General features: G+C 41.6%; 1 protein-coding gene across 7 annotated transcripts in view; it reads right to left on the bottom strand.

Moving 5' to 3' along the window:
- Nucleotides 1-17,745, bottom strand: part of SLC25A21 (solute carrier family 25 member 21) — a 519,679-nt gene that overhangs the window by 101,008 nt on the left and 400,926 nt on the right. The gene's annotated exons all lie outside the window — the stretch shown is intronic.

Here is a 17,745-nt window from a genome sequence, read left to right as displayed (position 1 = left end):
CCATGGACTGTATGTAGACTGCCAGGCTCCTCTGTCCATGGAATTTTCCAGGCAAGAATACTGGAGTGGGTAGCCAGTCCCTTCTCCAGGGGATCTTCCTGACTCGGGGATTGGACCCAGGTCTCCCTCACTGCAGGCAGATTCTTAACCCTCTGAGCCACCAGGGAAGCCCAGAACCCCTAGTCCCTCTGGCTGTGGCAAGGAGACACAAATTGCTCTCAGTTGACCAAAAGCTGCTTTCAGACAGACCTGGGTTCAAATCTTTCCAGATTCTATGATAATGGGAAGGTCACTTAACTGCTCTAAATCTTAGCTTCCATGTCTGCAAAATGAGATACATAGAAACCATATTTAGAAGATACGAAGACAATATTGTTTAGAAGACAAACGGATCATGAAAGGACAAGCCTAGTGCCATGCCTGGGGAAGTACCCAACAAATGGTAGCTAGTATTATAATTGGGCTTCCCAGATAGCTCAGTGGTAAAGAATCTGCCTGCTGATGGAGGAGATGTGAGCTCGATCCCTGGGTCAGGAAGATCTCCTGGAGAAGGAAATGGCAACCCACTCCTGTATTCTTGCCCGGAGAATTCAATGGACAGAGGAGTCTGGTGGGCTACAGTCCATGGGGTTACAAAGAACTGGACAGGACTTAGTTGGACAGGACCTTAAAACGACAAGGTATTATGATTGCTCCAGGTGATAAAAACCTACATGCTAGATTTTCTTTATATTTCATCACAAAGCAATGTGGTATCACTTGATGTGATGTCCCTTGGCATTGTTGCAGCTGAGGATAAGGGGAACATGATGATAGGGTGTTACTAAATGTCTGGATAAAACAGATTTACTTGGAAGTGTAACAGTGGGGCTCTTTAGATAATGTGACTCAAGATTCCTTTGTCTTCATTTTCTTTCTTGGTTCTAGTTAACATTTCTATCACACTTCCAACAATTACAAATTTTTCCTCTCCCTGGCAATTGTTCAGTTCAGTTCAGTTCAGTCGCTTAGTCGTGTCCAACTCTTTGCGACCCCATGAGTCGCAGCATACCAGGCCTCCCTGTCCATCACCAACTCTTGGAGTTCACTCAAACTCATGTCCATCGAGTCGGTGATGCCATCCAGCCATCTCATCCTCTGTTGTCCCCTTCTCCTCCTGCCCCCAATCCCTCCCAGCATTAAAGTCTTTTCAAATGAGTCAACTCTTCACATGAGGTGGCCAAAGTATTGGAGTTTCAGCTTCAGCATCATTCCTTCCAATGAACACCCAGGACTGATCTCCTTTAGGGTGGACTGCTTGGATCTCCTTGCAGTCCAAGGGACTCTCAAGAGTCTTCTCCAACACCACAGTTCAAAAGCATCAGTTCTTCGGCACTCAGCTTTCTTCACAGTCCAACTCTCACATCCATACATGACCACTGGAAAAACCATAGCCTTGACTAGATGGACCTTTGTTGGCGAAGTAATGTCTCTGCTTTTTAATAAGCTATCTGATGCTGCTGCTGCTAAGTCGCTTCAGTCATGTCTGACTCTATGTGACCCCATAGATGGCAGCCCATCAGGCTCCACTGTCCCTGGGATTCTGCAGGCAAGAATACTGGAGTGGGTTGCCATTGCCTTCTCCAATAAGCTATCTAGGTTGGCCATAACTTTCCTTCCAAGGAGTGTCTTTTAGTTTCATGGCTGCAATCACCATCTGCAGTGATTTTGGAGCCCCAAAAAATAAAGTCTGACACTGTTTTCATTGTTTCCCCATCTATTTCCCATGAAGTGATGGGACCAGATGCCATGATCTTAGTTTTCTGAATGTTGAGCTTTAAGCCAACTTTTTCACTCTCCTCTTTCACTTTCATCAAGAGGTTTTTAGTTCCTCTTCACTTTCTGCCATAAGGGTGGTGTCATCTGCATATCTGAGGTTATTGATATTTACCCTGGCAATCTTGATTCCAGCTTGTGCTTCTTCCAGCCCAGCGTTTCTCATGACGTACTCTGCATAGAAGTTAAATAAGCAGGGTGACAATATACAGCCTTGACGTACTCCTTTTCCTATTTGGAACCAGTCTGTTGTTCCATGCCCAGTTCTAACTGTTGCTTCCTGACCTGCATATAAGTTTCTCAAGAGGCAGGTCAGGTGGTCTGGTATTCCCATCTCTTGAAGAATTCTCCACAGTTTATTGTGATCCACACAGTCAAAGGCTTTGGCATAGTCAAAAAGCAGAAATAGATGTTTTTCTGGAAGTCTCTTGCTTTTTCGATGATCCAGCAGATGCTGGCAATTTGATCTCTGGTTCCTCTGTCAGGCAGGCATATTTCTCCCTCTCTCTTCAGTATCCTCACAAAGGGAAGAGATTATTTTTGAAGGAGTTTTATTTTCTCTTTCCTTTTTTAAAACCACTTTATTGACGTATGATCAACATACAGAAAGCTGTACATGTTTGATGAATCTGGAGACAAGTATACAGCCATGAAACCATCTCTACTATCTATGCCATAAACATATCCATTACCACCAAAAAGTTTTCTTCTTGCCTTCTTTATTTATTTGTTATTATTATTCTTTAAAGGAGTTTTCCATTGCCCTTCAAGTATTACTGTTGTTGAAACTGTATACATTTTTGAAGGTCATTCATAATTTGGAAATTTTTTCATCTATCAACATTGGAAAAGTATTTAAAAATAAAATACCAGTGATAACAAGACAGAACTAAATTTCTAAAAATCCCAAAGAGCACTGCTCTCATCACATTATTTCCATATTATCCAAATACTTATTAACAAGGATGGCAATTATCTTTGGATGATTCATGTTTACATATTTCTTCTCCCAAGAGTATATGAAGATTTTTAAACTTAGTAGCTTAAAATTCTTTTCAAAATATGTAGACCCATTTTTCCCCCACAAAAATAGAATTCACGACAGAGAAACTGAACACATCTCTCAGCAGAAAACCGCAAGTGGCACAGAAATACGTCAACTGCTGTGGCATTGCTATGTTTACATCTTTTTAATGGAGACTTCGCTCTCTCAGACTTTTTCTGGGGCCACCCTTGTCTTCTATCTTATTTAGTGTCACATCCTCAAAGGGCCTGGCATGGTGCCTTGTTTAAAGAATGAAAAATCTACATTTCCTGTCAGGTCAGAGACTATCTCTGAACACAGCAGCTACATGTGTTCAGAGAGTTGTCTAGAATTCATCCTCCTCCCAAGTCAAGGGCCTCTGGTCCAGACAGAGCTTGTCTCTATGCCTGGGACCTGAAGGACTGCCCTGCTTGGTTTATATCTATTTCAGAAAGCATTACACCATGTATACACAGCATTTGTTGTTGATTATTTATGATTTGTGGTGATTTCTAGAAAACTTCAGGCCTCAGGCTCTTGGTGAGGCATATAATCCCCTATTATAACAGTTTCTATGAGGAAATCAGATTTGACTTATGTCTTTCCCACTTACCTTGCCTTTACTGGGAGGATAGGTAGATTTGCTTGTGTTTCATTTTGCCATATGCAATTATATTATATATATAATCAGTCTTAAGAATTGGTTGGCTATATTCTATTTCTCCTGAAACTCTTTTGACTTTCTGCATATCTTTTATTTAGATGCTGTTTACCTTATGTTCTGCTGTCCACCTTATGCTCAAATTTAAATTTAAAGGCCCTTACTGGGGATCAGGTCTAAGGTGCCAGATTCTGACTTCACAGAGCAGTAACTGATATGTCAACATTCCACTGTGATAAACAACAGGTGAAGATGTAGGTCTTCAAGAATAATCTCTTGTTAGCTCAAGTTTTGCTATCTGACAGCCCATCTGGTTTTCAGCCTGCTGCTATATTTAAATCTTTAATAAACTTAAAAAAAATTACTACCTAAAATTTTGCTTAATTTGTAAAGCTCACCGTTTTTTGAGTACTATATGAGTTCTACAAAAACAGAAACACTACAACCAAAACAACAAAAAAAGAAAATATACAAAAATAAATCACTGATTCAATCTTATTTTTTGCAATTGTCATTTTTGGATGATAGCCAAGAATGAATTTTTTTTTTTTTTGATGCAGCTTATGAATTCAAAGTACAACTCCTTCCATTGTTATCAGAACAAAGATCACTCACTCTGAATGGCTCAAGATATGTAAACACAGCTGGTCTAATAGCTTGAGTAGCAATGAAACACTGCACAGAAGAGCTGGATTCAGGTGTGACCTAAAGACTCAGATGCTCTTGCGCAGAAAGCCCAGAGGCTGTACATTCTATTCCTGATCTATACAATCTATTCCTGATTGAAAAGAAAAACTTGTGCTCTCTAGAGAAGATTCCTCCTTGATAAACCTTAGAACCAGATTTAGCCTTTTGGATTTCCCAGATAAGTAAGATTTCAAAAAATGATCAGGGACTCAGATAAAACTGCCAACTTTCAATCATCCTTAGTAAGAAACCTAAAAAAATCTACCATCTCTATCATTTTATTAAAAAAGAACATTTTAACATAAAAATATTAATAAAGGATACCCTTTTAAAATTGAATACATTTAAGCTTTACCAAAATCTCTGTCTTATTTTGCAGGGTACCAGAGAACAGTTTCGGAGAAGGCAATGGCACCCCACTCCAGTACTCTTGCCTGGAAAATCCCATGGATGGAGGAGTGACCCCCATGGGGTCACTAAGAGTCTGACATGACTGAGAGACTTCACTTTCACTTTTCACTTTCCTGCATTGGAGAAGGAAATGGCAACCCACTCCAGTGTTCTTGCCTGGAGAATCCCAGGGACGGGGGAGCCTGGTGGGCTGCCGTCTCTGGGGTCGCACAGAGTCGGACACGACTGATGTGACCTAGCAGAGAACAGTTAATTACACACAGCGTGATGTTGGGCCCAGTGGCCTCATCATCCTCTGGTAAGAGCTGTTGACTGATGCGCTGATGTCTGAATCCACAAGCAGCATCAGGTGGGGACCACTTTCCTCAGAGCCAGGCGAAGGGAGAGCTTGTAAAACCTTAACATTTCACAGAACGTGCCACTTCAAGGCCACACTTTGGCCACAAAGCAAGGCTCACATGCTGCCTGGGCTCCTTCAGGAGCAAGTCATGCCACTGAGAGCCTTTGTGAGCTGTGAAAAGAGAGAGAACTCTTGTAGCCTGGCACTCAGCACTCATATTTCAACTGTACCAGAAGCAAAGCAAGGGAATGTTTTTAGTATTTTAAAATATCATCCAGACCTTCCAAACTTCATGTTTTGAAATCCTTGATATTTGCAAGGGATAAATCCTAAGACACACCAAAAAAAAAAAAAAAAAAAAAAATCCTCCTAATCTGTGAATATGAAGATTTTTGCACAGGTTCCTCATGTTTTAAAGAATTAATTTGGGTTTTTTGTTTGTTTGTTTTTTGACACATATTTATTCCCAAAACATATCATCTTCTGAAACCAGGCAACTTTTGAAAGATTTACTCACTTTATCTTTCATATGATGACTAATTCTCTTTTTCACTAAAACCAAGTTTTTAATCACCCCAAGAGTTACTGCGTAGGTCAGGAGTAGAGAAGAAAAAAGTCTGACTGGAGAGGGTTGCAGTGGCCAACGAGGCTAGCTTACTAGCTCCTCAATCACCCCCAACACTGGCTTCAAAGTACATGTGATTCGAATTTGAACCTCAGAAAAACTGCCAATTAACACATCACAAACCTTCATGGTCGATTGCAAATATTCAAAACCTAGAGTGTTAAATCTGTGAATTCCAAGGGTCTCCTGCATAGTTCTCTGGCAGTTCAGTGTTACATAATTTGGGGTGAGAAACCCAGGCTCCTGCTGGAATGGTAACGATCACTAACGACATCTACTTTTGTTGCGATTCAAAGCACAGTAGAACACAAGTGCAATATATTTTTAAAAACTACCATGCCAATTGCCAACATGATCTTTGCTTGTTTTCACTATGCACTGGCACGGTGGTAAATGAGTATTATGAATTAAGAAACTGGGAGGTGGCTGAACATTGTTCAGAAGGAAAAGCTGGTTAAACGTCTCTTTAGTGCCGAGGTACTGGGTTAAAGAAAAAATATCTCACATTTACCAGCATTCTTGAGGATTTCATGTTCTTTCAAAATAAACTTAAAATACTTTGCCTGGTTGCATGCATGATGACAGATTTTGAGAAGAAAAATAGTCACCTACCAGCCACTGGGTGGCTAAACAATGGGGTGGAATGTTTACGTCTTTCCAGCTGTGAGTGATGAGTTAGTCCTCCCAGACCCTGCTGCGATACAGTCTCACCCTCGAAGGCACCCATGTCACGAAGGCCATATCACTTCATGTTCCTCTGGAAAGACCCCTGATGGGCATATAAGTGCTAAAGTCAGAAATAGAATATGTGATGGAAAAAAACGCCCTGCATGGCTCATCCTCAGATTGCATAGGTCTCAGAGGGAATATGTTCCAGAGTTTAAAAGTCCAAACAATGTACATCTATTAAGTATTTACTCAAAATCTATAGCTGTTTGGAATAAGTTATGAGAGAAGAAAAATAAACAGTCCCTGTCCTAAAGGAGCTCAAAATCTCATTGTGTTGATAAGAAGCAACACGCTAACGGCAAATATAATAGTGCCATTTATTGAATGCTTACCAGATGGCTGCTGGTGTGCAATTTCATTTAGTCATCACAATAATCCTATGTGGAGGATTCTAAGGCTGTCAACAGTTCTAAGGTTGTCTCGTCTAAGGTATGGTCAAGAAAACTGAGGCTTAGAGAAGTTAAGTAATTTGCCCAGTCAGGTGTCTCTGAATCGAAAGCACATGTTTTTTTAACATTTCATGATACATACATACATACATATGTACATACATGCACAGATGACAGTGGGAAAAATAGAATTATGACAAGGTAAAGAGTCACTGTTACTTGCTGATGCTTTATGTAATGAATGAACATGAACTTTACTAAATGTCCGTCTGATGGGTACTGGTAGATGTATTGGTTTAATATGCCTACCTCTACTGAACAGGTGAGGGGAACGTCCAGATAGCAGCTCAAATTTCTCCTTTCCTCTATGGCAGATCTTCTGAGTCTTCCTTTGTTCTCTTCTAATAATGCATGTCACCTTTTTGCCATTTATAATTCTGTACTAAACTATAAGCTCTTGAGCAAAAAGGATGTGGCTGCTCTCTTAATACTTCTCAAGTGTTTTATATATAGTAGCAACTTGATATCTGTAAATTCTAACAGTTTCATCCATTACTCAGCAAGTATAGGAAGTAGTCGCCTCATGGATGCTCTTGATTTCTTTGCTTATACTGTTAGTTTCTATAAATTGCTTTGATTTACATGTTATCAGATATTATTCCATGTGACATTGGAAAAAGATTCAGAAAGCAACAGAAAAGTTTTTTCCATATTTTTCTTGAGATTACTTCAGGTAAACCAGTAAAAGGAAAAGAACTGACAGCTTGCTAGATAGATTTTGATAACAATATATTCTGGACTCCAAATTCTAAGATGAACAGACAACTATATACATCTTACTAACAAGGGTTGAGTTTTTTAAAAGACTTTTTTTTTTTTTTAAGTCTTTATTGAACTTATTACAATACTGCCTCTTCTTTTCCCATTTTTTTTTTTTAATGGTCACTAGGTATACAGGATCTTAGTTCCTTGACCAGGAACTAACACCTGCACCCCCTGCACAGGAGGTGAAGCATTAACTGCTGGACTGCCAGGGAAGTCCCAAAAGACTAGGTTTAAAGGAAAAAATTTTTAAAGGTACAGTAAGAACTCACATTATCTGTTTGTCTTTGAGGACACTGACTAATTCTGGAAACCTTTCTTTCTTTAATAATATACAATTTCTCAATTATCCTCTTATTTAATTTTAAAAAAGTTGCAAATTAAAGGGAAAAGCTGATGTTTCAATTTCAGAAATCACCTCCTTTAAACTATTTTCATGAAAATTTAAAATTATTTAAAATTGATCCCAATGGTTCTCATGTGCAATAATTTTAATCACCTTTGCTAGACTTAATAACAACAGTAGTTCACATACTTTATTCTTATCACTCATAAGATTTTACTCTCGTCAGCCAAGAGTTGCCTATGAAACAGTCTACAGTTGCTCATTTCCAAATAACTGTTTGAATAGAAATTCATTCCCATATGACTTGTAAGAAGAAGTATGTCAGTTTTAGTGAAAGATGAACAATTGCCACTCAGGAAATCAACAGCAGAAAAGGGGAAGAGTAGACCCATGTATAAGTTTGGGTCCCAGAATTCTTCCATAGATTTACCCCCAGAAACTCAACATAGAATGGTTGAAAGGAACCAGGGATGTGAAGTTTGTACAGAGCTCTGCCAAAGATCTATTCCCAGCTAACTTGTATAATTTTATAAATTGTCAAATATTTAAGGACTTTGAAAGTCAAAAACAGTGAACTCTGGATGTGGAAAAAGAAACCTTGCTTTCCAGAGCTGGGTCTCTAGGAGGGCAATATATTTAGCTAAGCCAGGGGTTCTGTACTCCAAAGTTGCCAGCATAGACATTGTAGGCAAGGTTTGGAAGACTGGATGCGTATAAAACCCACTGAAAGAGAAAGAATCTTCTCTACTCCATAATAAAACAACCAATAAATATCTGTTTCTTGGCTGTCCCCAAGCAGAGGAGTACTCGTCCTGCTTTCTCCCACTGTTTAGGGCTGGGAGTAACCTCTGTGCCAGCGGCCCACATCTAGTGAGGACTGAAGTTCTTTCACATTGCACTCATTAATACTAGCCATCACACTGAATAGTTCTCTCACCACCCCCCGCCGGCACCCAAATGGCCTGGTCTAATATTTCTTTGACTTCCTCATTTGTAATTTTTTTTTTTTTTTACCACCACCTCATTTTAGCAACCTGTTCCCAAGGTCTGGGCTTTACATCACCTGGAATTGAGACATCTGGAGACACTAAGTGTCACCAGCCCATTTTTCTGTCCTTGCCCCACCCCTCTCCCCACCTTGGTTCAGTAATACCTGCCTTTCAACCTCATCTGGACCTGCTCCTTTCATCTCTCCCACTCATTCCAGTCTAATGAAACTTCTAGTGGGTTCTCCTCTTTCCTTACTCTTGGTATGTTCTTTTACTTTTTGCAATCACACTCAATTCATCATTTCTAAGAACTTTCACCAACTGCCTTCTTTGCTGCTGTCCTCAGATTTTAGCATCACTGGAGAATATCAAACAGTGTGAAAATTGGTGACACCTCAAATGTATGCCCCATGTCAACTGGGAACTCAATGACTCTTAATACTGCTATGAGTTCCTGGTCTTTTTTCTGTTCTCACAGGTGCTATTTCTAACCTTCACACCACTTTTCTCAAGTTCCCTCTTCACTATCAGCAGATAATCTTGCCTTCCATTTCACAGAGTCAATAATGGTTATCAGGGAGGATATCTGTCAACATCCAGCTCCCCACCTTTAACTCTATTTACCTTCACACATCCTGTCTCAGAAAACTGGAGACAGCTCATCCTGTTAGATTGTATTCGTCTACCAGCATCATCAACTCCTGCCTCACTAGAGGTTTAGATCTGGAAATTAACTCTTTCTCACATAAAACCTAGAATAAATCCCTCTCATCTTAAAAAAAAAATGACCTCTCTTGTGGACTGAGTAGTGGCCCAAAGATGTAGGTCCAAGTCCTAACTCCCAGCACCTATGACTGTGACCTGATTTGGAAATAGGGTCTTGGAAGATATAATTAACTTAAGTATCTCGCGATGACATCCTCCTGGATTTGAGTGGGTCCTAAATCCAATGATGGATGTTCTTAGAAAAGACAGAAAATGAGAAGACACACAGAGCAGAAAGACTTATGAAGACGGAGTCAGAGCATGGGGTTCTGCTGCCCCAAGCCAAGGAATGCCATGGACTGCTGGCAGCCACCAAGAGCCAGGAGCTAGGCACAGAGTGGGCTCTCTCTCAGAGCCTCCAGAAGGAACCGATTCTGCAGACACCTTGATCGTGGCCTTCTAGCTCCCAGACCAAGAGAGAACACGTTCCTGTTGTTTAAAGCCATGTAGTCTGTGGTCGTTGTTACAGCAGCCCTAGGCAACAAATACATCCTCCCTTCCACAAGCCCTGCTACTTATCAACGATTTCATGATTTTCCTTTCCTACTAAGAGTCGTTGCTTTTATACTCTATATCTTACCCTGCCTGTAAAACTGGAAGTGTGCTCCCCAAAGACATTAACTTCCACCACCCACATCTAATGGGAACTCCCAGTCCTCCCCTCACTGGGCTGTCTGCTGCATCCCTTGCTGTTTGTGGTCCCCTCCTTCACTCTTCACAGCTCTCTTCTCCCCAGGTTTCCAAGATACCTCCTGTCCCTGCAGTACTTCCTACTTTTTGGTTGCTCCTTCTAGGTCCCTTCAGTGGACTCACTTCCCTCCTTTTTGTCTTACATTTCAGCATACCTGGGCTTCTTCCTTGGCCTCTTCTCACTCTCCAAGGCATTCTGGCTCCATCTCCTACACACATGTCACGTCTAGACTTTGTAATGCAGTCAGAAAAGGATGATGTGTAGAAAGACTAATTCATACAAATGTCTCTGAGCTCCAGGTTTTTCCTTTATATAATGATGAGGCCACCAACTTATAGGGTTGCCTCCAAGGCATGATAAGTATGTCATACCAGTGACGACTCAACATAGATTAGCTTCTTCCCCTGTCCATCTCCTTAGCTCAGGTTCATTTCCTCATTCATTCACTCTAGAAATACTTATTGAGCACTACCATGAACAGGTCTGCTCTAGCAAAACTAGACAGACAAGGTAACTTACACTCTAGTGGAAGGAAAAGAAAATGAACAAATATATACAAGGGAAAATTTCAGATAGTAATGACTTCCATAAAAGATAAGAAAAATAGACTGATATATTAGTGAATGATCAGGAACAGGGGGTATTTCAACTAGCATGCTCAGGGAGTATCTCTCTGAAAAGGCTATATATGAGCTGAATGCTGAGTGACGAGAAGACAGCCTTGCAAAGAGCTGGCAGAAGGAACATTCTGGGTAGAAGGAACTTTGAGTACAAAGGATAAAGGTAGGAGTGAGCTTGGTAGGGTGAGAATAGGAAGGAGGCCACAGTGTCTGGAGTGCAGTGGGCAGGGAAAGTCACAATCTCTCATCTGCATGATTGCAATTGCTTCTGAAAGGACCTGTCCCTGTGGGTCTCTTCCCACTCTGAATCCTTATTGTTGCCATTGTGATTTTATTAAAATAGTAATAATAGAAAATAGTGTGGAGCATGTCAAATGTATCAGACATTGAGGGCTTTACACACACTGAACAATTTAATCACATCACAGCAACCCTCTGAGGTAAGTATCATTATCTATTTTCTCCATTTAAAAGGTGGGAAAATGAGACACAGAGAGATTAAGTAACTTTCATGAGTCCCAGAGAACGTCAGTGATGGAGCTGGGATCTGAATACAAGAAGTGGGGTTTGAACATATATCTGAATGTGTCACTCTCTTGACCTAAATCCCTGAGAGGCTGCCCAGGACTTTCAGGATTAGAGTGCAAGCTATTTCATCATCCGCCCCTGCCTCCCTCCCCAGCCTTGGTTTCCCCTGAACACACCCAGATCACTTACTGGCCTGGGACATGCCACGTCTTCTCATATATCACCCCTTTGCATGTGGTCTCCCCTCTGCCTAGAACACTCTTTCTCCTCTTCCCACCTGGCTGTTTCGATGATTTGGTCAAGACTCAGCTCAGGTGTCATCTCCTCACCAACAGTTCACCCATCTTTCCTGTGAAACAGTCATCATAACATACAGCACTAAGTAATGTATTGTATCTACCTCCAGGTTACCCTGGGAGTGGCTTAGAGGTGAACGCTATCAGATTCACATTTTTAGCCCAGCATTTAACATAGTATCATGCACATAGATGACTCATTAAAACACTGTTGAATAGATGAACAGGGACAGTGAGGGATGTACCATTTTTTTGAGTGCTTACTTTGAGCCAGGAACTGAGTTAAGCTTTTTACATACTGTTATGGACTAAATGGTTGTGTTCCCCCAGATTCATATGTTTAAGCCCTATCCCCCAGTATGATGATACTTGAAGAGTCTTAGGTGAAGTAATTAAGGTTAAATGATACCATAATGGTGGGACCCTAATCTGATGGAATTAGTGTCTTTTTAAGAGGACAGAAGACCAGGGAGTTCTCTCTCTGTGTTGCACAGAGAAAAGGCCATGTGGGCACAGAGTGAGAAGGTTGCCATCTGCAAACCAGGAAGAAAGCTCTCACCAGAAATCAATTGTTCTGGCACCTTGATCTTGGACTTCCAGACTCTAGAAATGCAAAAAAATTAATTTCAGTTGTTTAAGCCATCAAATCTGTATATTTTGTTACAACATCCCAAGTGGACAAATGCATACCGTTCAATTTGATGTCACAATCACCTGATAATGTAGGTACCCCCTTATTTAGAAAGAGACAAATGGAGGCTTCGAGTGAATAACATGCTTTTGTCACACATAGTGGTGCAGCCCTGATTTGGATTACTGAGCCCAACACTCAGGAACAAGAAAAGCAAAAGGGTCTGTTCATCAAGACCTTAAATTTCTTTAGGGCATAACTAAAACACCCAAGCAAGATGATGTGGGCAATGCCCAAATCTCTCCCTTAGTTTCCTGTTTTAGTGCTTCTGGTAACCCAGACGACATGTCTACTTTAATGTCTCCTTTCCCCCCAGCTCAATCCAACACTTGCTTTTTCCCCAAAGCTTTCTTTACTCTTAGATGACACCATGTTTCTCTTCGTCACCCCAATAGAAGCCCTTGGGATCACAAAGCTGATTCATTTCTGTCTTTTATCACTTCATCCGTGTTAACTGCCACCTCCCTGCCCAAGTCCCATAATTTCTTGTTTCCTGATGTTCCTTCATAAGGCCCCTCTCCCACTCCCCCAGCACCTGCACCCACCACAGCCCACCTGATTTCTCTCCTAAGTTTCTGCAAAAGCCTCTGAACCGTGGCTCTGCCTTTAGCTCCACCCAATCAAGCACTAAATTACAACTCTATTCAACTCTTCCATGTGGGGATAAGTGTGGCTCTCACTAAGACATCCACAGCTCTGAGGGCAGCGGCTGCACACTACCATTTCCTTCACACCTTTGAACAACAGCAGTGCTTCTAACCTCATTTATTTCCCCCTCCTATTGAGGACTGGGTTTCCCTGGTGGCTCAGTGGTAAAGAATCCACCTGCCAATGCAGGAGACACAGGTTTGATCCCCTGGGTTGGGAAGACATCCTGGAGAAGGAAACAGCAACCCACTCCAGTATTCTTGCCTGGGAAATCCCATGGACAGAGAAGCCTGGTGTGCTACAGTCCATGGATCACAAGAGTCAGACACGACTTGGCAACTAAACAACAATCAAGGACTATTTTGAGAATCTTCCTTGAGAAATGAAGACTATGGATTCTTCCCGAAAAAACACATATACATACAAAAACTGGCTGATAGCTTCACACTTGCTAAGGTCCATGAACCTTAAGTTAAGATTCCTGCTTTCTGAGCATTGATAACCAGGCTGGTTGGTTAGTACCTGTGCACTCCACTTCCTGCTCTCATCCTCAGTGAATGAAACTGAAAAGCTACGTTGTATATGAAGGTTAGTGAGGGAAGAAGTCATTTGATAAGGCTCAACTAAGGTGGGGCTTGATCTAGATTTTCAGGTATGGTTAGGATTGAGAACGCAGGGGGGAAATGGTGTTCAAGGCAGGGAGAAAGGCATGAATAGGGTATGATGTGGAGACAGCAAAGTGACCCACTTGAGGAGCTCTAAGAGCATGCTTGAGCAGAGCGAGGGATGTAAGAGGGTAAGGCAGCATCAAACCTGACCTGGCATGGAGAAGGCAGTGAGGAGCCTGTGGAAGTTTCTGAGCAGAGAAAACATGATGAGAGTGATGTTCAGACAAGTGGACACAGAAAAGAAGAGCGAGGGGTATTGGAAATAGAAAGGCTGGCCAAAGCAACTACAATGATAGCAGTGGGAATTGGAGAGGCAGAGAAGAATCGTTCCAGAAACAGAACCAGGTTTCGGTGAGGGATGGACTCAAGGATCTGGAGCTGAAAAGAGCCTGGAAGTTGGGAGGACCAATGGAGCAGTTTGAGAAACCAAAGGACAGTGTGGGTGTGCTAAATTAAACCAGCATCCTTGTTCCCTTTACCAACTTCCAGTCTAAACCAGACACCGATGTAGGGAGTTGGTTTAGTCAGTTCTACCAAGTTTTATTGAGTGAAATAAATACATGGGTAATGTTTCCAGGATGTACATCAAATGCTCACATTGAAAACATCTCCGAGAATCTGTCTCTCTTTAGCACATGGTGCCCTGCACGGAATGTGCTTTTAATGCAACAGCATCTCATCATTAGTCATGTTTTCATTTCAGTGCCTACAGAGTTCTCAACAATAGCAGCATTAATAATGCCCACCGGCATTTCTACTGGCCATGCAAAACTCCAAGGGTTTCTGATCTTGGCATCATCTAAAGGTGCTCTCACAGGAGACAGTCACTTGTCACAAGCCTTTGCAAAGGCACAAAAGTGTGTTTAAGTAGCAGCAGCAGCAGCAGCAGCATTGCTCATCTAGTTTCCACACACACATCAAAATTGCCCTCCAGGGCCAAGTTATGCATGTGTGTGTGCGCGCACCTGATAACAGTTACAAGTAGAAATTAAGTGATTAGGTGACTTTATTGACTCTTGGATGATGCAAACTATTTCAGTGTCTAAAACCTTCTCCATTGTACTCAATCATTTTAAGTGAAATTGAGCATGAACTTAAAACTGGGAGCAGGGGGTGGGTGGGGAGATCAATTCACCATCACCGTGTTACTTAAAATCATGAGTTCTAACTGTTCAGAGAAGACCAGATTCAGTAAAGACACTTTTAAACCATGGTTGGAGGGGGGAAGTGTGCAGCTTTACCATTAGAATGGAGGCCCAAGGGAGCCCAGAACTAATCCCAGACTGATGAAGGAGTTGACACAATCAAGAACTAGCTCCTGGGTTCTGTTCTCCACCTCCCAACCCCAGAGTCTTCACCAGCCGCTGAGGCACACTGCCCAAACTTGTATCATGCTTCTGAGATGAGTAAATTTAAAAAATATTGAGAGTTAGCTCAAAATATGAAAGAATATTTAAGGGATTAGACATTCTTTTCACCTTTTTCGGTTGAAAGTTCTCCCTGCACCACCAAAGATTACTCAGATTGTCAGACACTTTGTTGATGAAAGTTATTATTAGTCCTTAGTGGAGGAGCCTAGGTACCATAGACGTGCTCTTAATGACAGATTTGAGGAGTGTTTAAATCAAGCTGTGGGGCATTCTCCAGCACAGAATCCAGAAGACACATTTGAGCTCCATGACTATTCAACTATTCGCACAAGAGAGAGTGTGTTCCTAACTGATAGTTTAGCTTTCAGTGCCGGTGCCACTGGAGCTGAAATTAGGCTTGTTATGCAAGAAAGTCAGTAGTTCCCAACAGAAACATTTACATTCCCGATAGAAACAACAGAAATATACTACATTCATGCAGTCGGGATGACCCATGTGCTACCAGAACATTGGCCCTAGTTGTTCCTCTTTTCTGGGCTGGAGATCTTGAGAGTTAGGTCAATGGTGGCAATAGTTTTATGTGAGAGATGCCTGGGACCTCCTCTAAGCAGAACTGTCTTTTCTAGAGCTACCCTCACCCTTCCCAGTCAGAACAAGCTAGACTGGGTTTGTAACCTCAGGTTTCCCCAGATGGGAGCACATCCCTTCCTTTCAGAAACAGATCTGTAAGCTAAGGCCATTTAGTTACCATCTGGAGATGAGAACAAGAGTAGTAGAATAAGGGGCCGAATCAGCTCAGTGTTTCCTTTGTGCACAGGAGCAAGGAGAGATGTGGATGCAAACGGGACTCGAGTGCTTACAGGTACCGCTTGCTTTCTTACCCTGAGAGCCGGCTATCATGATTCCCACTTTACAGATAAGGAAACAGAGTTCCAGTACATAAAACATGCTTACTATACTATCTATATTTGGCAGTTTGTGTCTTTAAAAAAATGTTTTATATGAGAAACAGAAGGGTGTGACACTGGAATTGAAAGCTAAAATGAACTTTTGGAAGCTTTGGGAATGATATCTCTCCTCACTATTCCTGACCTGAGGGGCTCTCAGAAAGGTTGGCAGCCAAGGAAAGATACCCAATACAGTGTCTCAACGGGTTTCTCAGCTCTCACGGGGTGCAAAGTTGACTCAAGAATGTGTAACTCAGTCCTCCAACAGGAACGGGTCAGAGAGACTCACTTTCTGGCCGGAAGCTGGGTGCTCCTGAATAGGGAGCACAGCCAATCACAATGTTCTTTCCCGTGGAACTGATTCCATTTGAATCTTAGATTTGATAACCAAGTCAAATCAGCTTGCAAACAAGCAAACAATAGTATGTGTGTGTTGGATTCACTGACATGCATTTAGTAGTCTGACACGTCCCTCTGTCTCTCATCTAGAGAGTAACCTTGCTGTGCCCAACTTCCTCCACGTGGGAAGTAGAGATGTACACATTTTCCCTCATCTGCCCCAGGGGGATGGTAAGAGGATTACCAAGATAATAAACATAAAGCTATTTGAGCTTCTTATCAAAAGGTGCTTCTGGAATACAAATTATTATTAGCATTACCATTGTTCTGTGGTTTAAAACAGTAATGTGAAGAGCAAGATCTGTAGATCAGTCAGCATCCAGCATAATTCAAGTTCAGTCTGAAGCTGGCTGTCTTGGCAAGCTCAGGTCCCATACTAAAGCATTCTTTTGATGCAAGCACATGTAAGGGGCCAGATGTAGTCACCCTGCAAGAAGAATAATGAAGAAGCAAGAACAGACATGCACAGGTAACACCTGTGCAAAATGGATGTCTGAGCTCTCATTTCTTTAATGCATGTTTATCTTACAAAAGTCCCACCACGGTGAAGTTGGGGGACTCTTACAAGTCTTTATTACGTGCTTAATGTGAAGATTATGTGACCTGGGACCAGCTGGAAACAGATACTGAAATTTTGCTTTGAGAAGTGAAGCACTTTGATAGAAACTAAAGATGTGGAATCACAGGACATTCATCTTGGGGACAAATGTGAGATTTCTGGTCACTGAAGACCCTGCTCATGGGTTTGATGCTCAAGAGGCATCCTGGTGTACAGGCAAGAGCGTGGGCTCTGGGATCAGACATGCCTGGATTTATTTATTAGCTATGGGACCTCAGGCGCCTTGGTTTTCACTTATAAAATGGGGACAATAAACTCTACCTCAGAGATCACCTATTGTACTGTGTACAAAGAACCCAGCACTGGAGCAGGCACTTATTAAAGATTACTCCTGTTTCCTGCTGTTTGGCATGTTTCAAGCATCTATATTGTTCTTTAAATATAGTCGATATACTATACATAAAAAATACCTAAGTTTGAATACCTGAATGTAAATGCTGAGCAATTCAGAGGTGCTTTTCTTCTCTAAAGATAACTCACTAAAGGAGATGTTCTGCAATACTTCTGCAATTAGGACAAATCAGAACAGCCCCATTTGAAAAGTAATCAGGAGAATCGGCACTAAATGAATTCCAGGAGATTCCTAATTTGTATCTAAATTCCCAGAGACATCATTCTGCTGGCAGAGCTTAAATTCTTAGACAGTTTAATCCCTCCAACTATGT

The sequence above is a fragment of the Bubalus bubalis genome, chromosome 20 (assembly GCF_019923935.1).
Source record: "Bubalus bubalis isolate 160015118507 breed Murrah chromosome 20, NDDB_SH_1, whole genome shotgun sequence".
NCBI classification, from domain to species: Eukaryota; Metazoa; Chordata; class Mammalia; order Artiodactyla; family Bovidae; genus Bubalus; species Bubalus bubalis.
This window is presented reverse-complemented; position numbering and strand designations above follow the sequence as displayed.